Source organism: Rhododendron vialii, chromosome 12a, assembly GCF_030253575.1.
Source record: "Rhododendron vialii isolate Sample 1 chromosome 12a, ASM3025357v1".
Classification (NCBI taxonomy): Eukaryota; Viridiplantae; Streptophyta; class Magnoliopsida; order Ericales; family Ericaceae; genus Rhododendron; species Rhododendron vialii.
The window spans coordinates 28,203,342-28,211,772 of NC_080568.1; positions in this window are offsets into that span (position 1 = coordinate 28,203,342).

Below are 8,431 nucleotides of genomic sequence, written 5' to 3' on the forward strand. Positions count from 1 at the left end.
ATTCATTCGCGCGATGCGAAGATCTACATATTTGTGTCAGCACATTTTTTATTTTAATGTAATGGTTTTGAGTCTTTTGACAATGACACATAAAACGTAGTTTCTAGGAATATTCCAACATTCTAATCAATATAAAAGAGCATGTGTTATGCGACTATGTTTTAGTGCCAAAAAAAGAAGAAGGTTTAATTGTCAAATACTACATCTGTCCCAAAATATTTGTCTGATCCGCAAATGAGAACTCAAAATTAATGCATTTTTTTCAATAAAAAATTCAAGTTTTTCTTATAAATTATAAGTACTCATCGATATCTAATGAATTGTTGAAAAAAATTAAATTTTTCTTGCAAAAATTTTTATGTCCTCATTTTGCGGACCGAATAAACATTATGGGATGGAGGGAGTACTCTACGATAGAAGATTAGGCCCTGTTTCCACTAACAAAACAAAAAAACCTCAACGCATCTCATTTCCACAAACAAAAAGTTTCTATATTTTATCATCTCGTTTTCACTAACAAAAGAGTTGTCAGTAAAGGAGAGGATGATGCTATAGTGTCCCCGGTCATTTTGGAGACACCGTAATTGTAACACTCCTAAAATTTGTAAATAAAAAAAAAATTGGAAATGCTAATTTCTAATCCGATAATTAATTAACTAAGTTAATCAATCTAAATGTATGATTAGGTTTATAGTAGTAGTAGTAAAAAAAAGAAAAAGAAAAGGAAGTCAGTGCTTAATTAATTGTGCATATACATTATGCATACCTTAAATATATATAAATAGGTGAAGAATATATCTTTACTTTTTCCCCTTTACCATACCTACCCGTCCATGTATACTGGGACTTTTTTTTTTTTTTGTTGTCTTTATAAGGAAGTGAGAGAGAGTGCAAGTGTAGAGATAGTAGGAGTGTAGGGGATAAGTACAGGAGTGATGGAATGAAATAGGATAGTAACGTACGGAAGAGATAAGAGCAGAAGCCATAATTTGTGGGTTACTGATGGCTTTCAAAAAAAAAAAGTCCCAGTGTACATGGACGGGTAGGTATGGTAAAGGGGAAAAAGTAAAGATATATTCTTCACCTATTTATATATATTTAAGGTATGCATAATGTATATGCACAATTAATTAAGCACTGACTTCCTTTTCTTTTTTTTTTTTTACTACTACTACTATAAACCTAATCATACATTTAGATTGATTAACTTAGTTAATTAATTATCGGATTAGAAATTAGCATTTCCAATTTTTTTTTTATTTACAAATTTTAGGAGTGTTACAACCTATCCCCCTTAAAAAAAATTTCGTCCTCAAAATTAAAGTATACCTTCTGGTGGAAACAGATACGGGTAGTTGGTGCGCATAGTATCGGCTCTCTCCCAAGTTGACTCCTCTATACCCCGATGTCGCCATAAAATCCTGACGAGTTTGATTGTCTTACCCCTGATATTCTTCTCACTATAATCTTGTATCTCGACAGGTTGTTCGTCGAAAGTCGTATCTTCGTTAAGTGTGACCTCTTCCCAGTTGAGTATGTGGGAGGGATGTGACATATACTTGCGAAGCATGGACACATGAAAAACGTTGTGAACTCTGTCAATTTGAGGTGGCAGGTCTAAGCGGTAGGCCACCTCTTCAATCTTCTCCAAAATCTCAAATGGTCCGATATACCGGGGTGATAGCTTCCCCTTCTTTCCAAACCGGATAACTCCTCGTCGTGGTTTGATTTTAACAAATACATGCTCCCCAGCTTGAAAGGATAGTGGTCTAGTCCTCTTGTCAGCGTAGCTTTTCTGTCGGCTCTGAGCAGTCAAAAGTCGTTGGCGGATGATTCTGACTTTTTCTGTTGTCTCTCTAACAAGTTCTGGTCCCAATAGACTTGCTTCTCCTAGCTCGGTCCAACAGATAGGGGATCGGCAGGGTCATCCGTATAGGGCTTCGTACGGAGCCATCTCAATGCTGGCCTGATAACTGTTGTTGTAAGCAAATTCGACTAGCGGTAAGTGACGTTCCCAATTTCCCGTAAAGTCTAAAGTACAGGCACGAAGCATATCCTCAAGGGTCTGAATCGTCCTTTCGGTTTGTCCGTCTGTTTGAGGGTGAAAGGCTGTATTCAAACGAAGATCTATTCCCAATGCTTTCTGTAGACTTTGCCAGAAATTTGACGTGAAGCGCGGGTCGCGATCGGATACAATTGATACCGGTACCCCATGCAGTCGTACAATCTCTTGAATATAAAGTCTACTGAATGACTCCATAGTATCCGTCATGCGTACAGGGAGGAAGTGTGCTGACTTAGTCAATCAGTCCACAATTACCCAGATGGCGGTGTTGGATTTAGGTGATCGAGGTAGTCCTGTGACAAAGTCCATAGTAATGTGCTCCCACTTCCATCCAGGTATCGGTAATGGTTGAAGTGTTCCTCCAGGTTTCTGGTATTCAGCTTTAACTTGCTGACAAGTGAGACATGTGGATACATATGCTGCTACATCCTTCTTGATTCCGCTCCACCAGTACTGACGACGAAGATCTTGGTACATCTTTGTACTTCCTGGATGTACGGCAAAGTTGGAATGGTGAAACTCCTTCAGTACGGCTTCTCGAAGTGTACCAATGTCAGGTACAAAAATTCGCTCTTGGAAACGGAGACTCTTGTCGGAGTGAATTGCCCATCCGGCTGATGCTTTTCCAGTTGACAGTTGGTATCTGATGAAATCGCACTCTTGTTCAAAGGTTTGGGCCAATAAAATTTCTCGATTTTGGGAAAACCAATGACGCGACTAACCCAGAAAGGGGTTAAGTTCGAATGGAACGAAGCATGTGAGAAATCGTTCCAAGAACTCAAGAAGAGATTAACCAGCGCTGTCATACTAATCATTCCCGAACGTGTCCATGTACACTGGGACTTTTTTTTTTTGAAAGCCATCAGTAACCCACAAATTATGGCTTCTGCTCTTATCTCTTCCGTACGTTACTATCCTATTTCATTCCATCACTCCTGTACTTATCCCCTACACTCCTACTATCTCTACACTTGCACTCTCTCTCACTTCCTTATAAAGACAACAAAAAAAAAAACACAACAGTTCGGTTCCCAGGCTGTTCTTCTTTTTCTTCTCTAAATTTCTGTTTGCCTTTTTCCTGCCTTCGTTAGTTCCATTTTACTTGCTTTTTCGGCCGGATTTAAGGTAGTATAATCGCTTCCCTACTTTCTCCTAAGTATATAAATGTGCTATTATATTAGTTGTAATGATAGAAATTGAAAAGAAACAAATCCATGCATTGTGCGTTGAAGAAATCGAAAATTCCCGTTTTCTGTTCAGATCTGTTTTTTTTGTGAAACTATTCAAATGGAAAATCTGATCCGTTCATCTTGTTCGTCTTGTCGAGACGATTCCGGAAAGGTATAATAAGCCCATTTTCGATGTCGGGATTGATCACACGACCCGTTTGAAATTCCGGATTTAAACCATATATATACGTTATATATATAACTGCGTGCGTACAGTACCAGGTGGAAGACACTGACGTAATATGAATTCCATCTCTCAGAATTACAGTTTACCCCCTGTGTCTTGGTTTGTACTAAAATATGATCCTAAATTATGTGAAATTAATTATTTTACCACTTGTGCTAAAGTTTTAAACTTTTAGGATACACCTATGACTATTTCTTTGGGATCTGCGATATATGTTAACTTCGAAAGGATTTAGTAACTAAAAGTATTAGGTTTAGAAAAGAATAAAATTATTTTTGGTATTATTATTTTTATTGTTAACAACCCTAAAAAGAGATTAATAAAAACTAATATCAATTTACTTGTCAACGAACCTTAAGGGCATCGGCCAATCATAAAATATTATGTGTTTACATACTTGCACAATACCAATTGCTATGCTTGCTTTCATTTTAAGATACATGTTGTTTGTTGATTAAGCTATTATGAAGTATTATTGTTGTGGTTGTAGATTGGACAAATAGGTTTCACAGGGTGGTTACGAGTAGTGACTCACATAGACAATGTTAAGTAAATGGAAATTGGTAAAGTGTTGAAAGTGTGAGTATGTGAATTGTGATTTGAGCCATGGTGATGGCGAGGGTAACCTATGGGGCCCTGTGTTGAAATGGGTTACCTGCGGGGCCCGGTGTTGTGACGCTAACGTATGATACGTCATGGAAAGTTTCTCTTTGAGGAAGAGAATGGGTTCCATGAGACGGTTATAGTTAGTGAGACGTTAATGTATGATACGTCATGGGAAGTTTCTCTTGGAGAAAGAGAATGGGTCCCATGAGACGGTTATAGTTAGCGTGGGGTAGTGGATGTCCGACCCTAATGTACGATACGTCATGGGATGACTCGATCCTCCTGTTATGGTCTTAAGTGAGAACATACTCGGTACATAACTTAGATGCGCTCACCTAGGACCCTGGTGCAGGATAAGCAAGAGGAAGGGTGGACCCATGAGACGGTTGTAGTTAGTGGATGTGGGAGGAAAGGGTCACGTGGAGATGATCCTTAGATTTCATGTAAGATGATGGATAGTAAAGAAAAAGACGATGTGCTATTGTTCCATACTTTCTGTATATTATGAATTATTATATTGTTGATCTGCTAATTGTAAGGTAAGGGGGTAGTAGGGTTGGGATTATCTACTGAGTTTCAAAACTCATCATAGTGCCGTTGCGCTGGCGTTTCATGCCAGGTAATCAGGAGACCGAAGAGCAGAATCCGCTGCAAGATGATCCGTACCAGAATGAGGACCTCCCAACTGAGGAAGGGGAGTTTGTTGAGCCTTGGAGGCCATACCCTTAGAAGCTCTGTTAATTTGAAGTATTTTTATTTAAATTTTTCATAAGTGGTATCACATTTGTCAAACTCTATTTCATTTTGTTAGTTTGTAAGACTATTAAGTAGGTTTGAATTTGGTATTTGAGGTTTCCGCTGCTAAACTCTATTTAATAAAATTTCCTTTCTTATATCTCGGTTTTTATGAGTTTTTAAATCAGTTGAAAATGATTTAAATAACGTGTCCGAAAATCGGGGCATTACAACTTGGTATCAGAGCCATCCATGTACACGACCGTGTGAGCCTTTGGTGTTTAGTTGGATTTGGTTATTGGTTTGATTAGTGTCGGTGATTATAGCCCTTAACCCCTCGCGAGGGCGCGAGGCTATAAAGTTGGGGAGATTGTAATACCCCGTCCCACATCAGAAGTCTACATGGATGATCTTGGGCATATAACAAACCTTGTGGGCTACTACTAGTACCTTGTGCTTAAGCTTTTGGGCCATGTGGTGTGGCTTGTGGATCAAAATCAGGGTACTGGGTCAGTGGTCTGCTCGGGGCGTTACAGTAATTTTTGGCATAACTTTACCATTATAAGCATAACTAAAATCCATTACAAGCATAACAGAACCCAAACAAGGCATAACCAAAGAATATCCAAAAAACCAATCAAAGCATAACAAAACCCAACCAAGGCATAACAAACAAGTTATGCCTTGCTATGGTTCTGTTATACTCATAATGGTTTTAGTTACGCTCATAATGGGTTTTGGTTATACTCATAATAGTTTTGTTATGTCAAAAGTTACGGTGTCCCCAAAATGACCGGGGACACCGAAGTCATTCCCAATGATGATATATGCTATGGTGTCCCCGGTCATTTTGGGGACACCGTAATTTTTGGCATAACTTCACCATTATGAGCATAACTAAAACCTGTTACAAGCATAACCGAACCCAAATAAGGTATAACCAAGGAATATCCAAAAAATCAACCAAGGCATAACCAAACCCAACCAAGACATAACAAATAAGTTATGTTTTGCTATGGTTCTGTTATGCTTATAATGGTTTTGGTTATGCTCATAATAGGTTTTGGTTATACTCATAATGGTTTTGTTATGCCAAAAGTTACGGTGTCCCCAAAATGACCGGGGACACCGAAGTCATTCCCGTCAGAAAAATTATTTTTGTTACAGTAACTCTACTCACAAATCAACAACTTATTCACTACCGGAAATAACTTAATATTTCTCAACAATTTATTCACTACCGAAAGCACCTAACAGCTTTTCGACCGCAAATATTTTTCTGCCCTGATTTTCACTAGTAGAAACACCCTCTAAAATATTGAAGTTGGTTTTTGGAATTTTAATCAATTTACGTATTTTATACACGCAACTTGTCTACTAGATACACTGTTACAAATTGGGTCTTCCGCGATGAAACGGTTATGTCTCTACGAGATAGATACACTATTAAGAAAATTCATTGGTTTTCATCGCAATGAGCTTGGGAGACGAAAATAATTATCGCGAGTTTTCGTTGCCCAATATTTTGCCCCAGAAGGTAAATACAAGAAAATTAATCAAGACCTCCGGTCGGTTTTTTTTGGCCACAGAGGAAAAAACGTCGGTACAGAAAGTAATAAGGTTTAACGCGTTACTAGAAGCGGAACTGCAGCGACGGCTTTTATTAAACTGTTAGTGGATTAACCACTGAATGTGGCGTTGGGTCTATACATTTTTGAATGTAATAAATTTTCGATTTGGTAAACTTAATATATGTTTCTAGTAACGGCCCAAAACAAACCGTTAGTAAAGATCCTGTGTAAGACCACATAAAACACAGTTAGTGGAGATCGAAGAAATGTGTTTGTTTTTTTTGTAATCTGTCAAGTTTAGTACGTAATAGTAATCTTATGTTTGTGTTTTGATATAAAATTTAAAAAAAAAAAAAAAAAAACCCCTTTTGGCGACCATATCCTTTTTTTGCAAGCAATTTCCGTTGCCGAAAGGGTACATCTGTGATGCAACTTTAATTTTTTTTGGGCAAACGTGTAACATTAGGCAATAATTTTTTTTTTTGGGTTGCGTAGAGTATAAATTTGTACGAAATCTATTTTCCTCGCCAGGTTTCGTCACTATAGCTCTATAGTAATTAAGTCAAATACTATAGAAGTTGATCGCGGGTGAAAGTAGAAGATCACAAGTTGACAGAAATCAAATAAAAAATTGTTACAATAATTGATAGTTTAGTCAATTTATTTATTTTATAAGTATTCATATCTAAACATCAATATTGCGCAGGAGTTCAAAGGTCAAATCATTCGATACGATTGTGTTTGATCTTTACGCCCTTTTAAAATGTACCCGTGCACAATCGCCGTGCACAAAATAGCGTATTTATACTAATTAATCCGAATAGTTTGCTTTTTTTTGACATTTATATAACCGAATATTCTAATTTTGTTCCAATATCCATTTCCGAAGAAGTAACAATCAAACATCCTCTACATTTATCTCAAAAAATGTAAATTATATTGACGAGTGGCCTCGTGTATACGTTTTATTTCTTGACGGGACTATTCCTCGTGTAGATGATGAGGCATGTTGGATAGAACCCTAGAACCTTTAATAAATTATTATTTTTGATACTAAATGTATCTCAGTAATAATTTATTAATGCTGCTTATGATATCATAACCACTAGTAATAAATTATTATTGAGATACATTTATTATTTATGCAATCTTTTTTTTACCAGCTATTATTTATGCGATTGCCAGCCATACTAGGTGGTCACTAATATCATGTGGATCAATTCCTCAAAGGAAGTGATTTTGGCACCCCAAAAACTGTTAACTGCAATTTCCAGGGGAGTGCCAAAATCAATATGGGTTAATTTTTGCACTCCCTAAATTGTTAATTTTGGGGGGTGAGAAAATCAATATGAGTTGATTTTGGCACTACCTTTGGAAGTGTGGTTAACAATTTGAGAAGTGTCAAAATCACTCCCCTTCCTCAAACCAATTTAGAGATTTTTATTTTTATTTCGAAATGGAGATTACCCCGTATATATTAAACAAGAACAAAATTACAACCACAGCAAGGAAAAAAACAAAAAAACAAAATACAAGAAAAGCCACGCAACTCTGATTCTGAACCCATCCTCTTGCTCGTGGAAGTAGGTGGAGGATCGCCACTAGATCGGCACCTTGAAGATTTCACCGTCGCCATTGGAGAGCTCAAAAACCACCACCGTAGGCAACCGAATCCAAAAGCCATACCCAGATAGCGTTGGATTTTATCCACTAAGCTAGCTTGTTAGAAATTAAAATTTTCCCATACTTAAGGCTTTTGGCTGACGTACATCTTTTAATTTTCCCACCGAGGTTTTAGCCCCCACTAATTATATGAAATTGGGAGACAAATTATACATGTCACTTTTGTTAGGGAAAAAATTCTAATTTTATTTTATTTTATGAACATAACTTGTCTGCAAGATATATCCATGTCTAGCTAAATAGAATATAAAGTGCTGACCTTTAAGTCCAATAAATAAGTAGCGGTACGATGATAATATTAATACAAATCGATTTAAACTAGTATTGAGCCAGTAGTCAACAAAAAGGAATAATA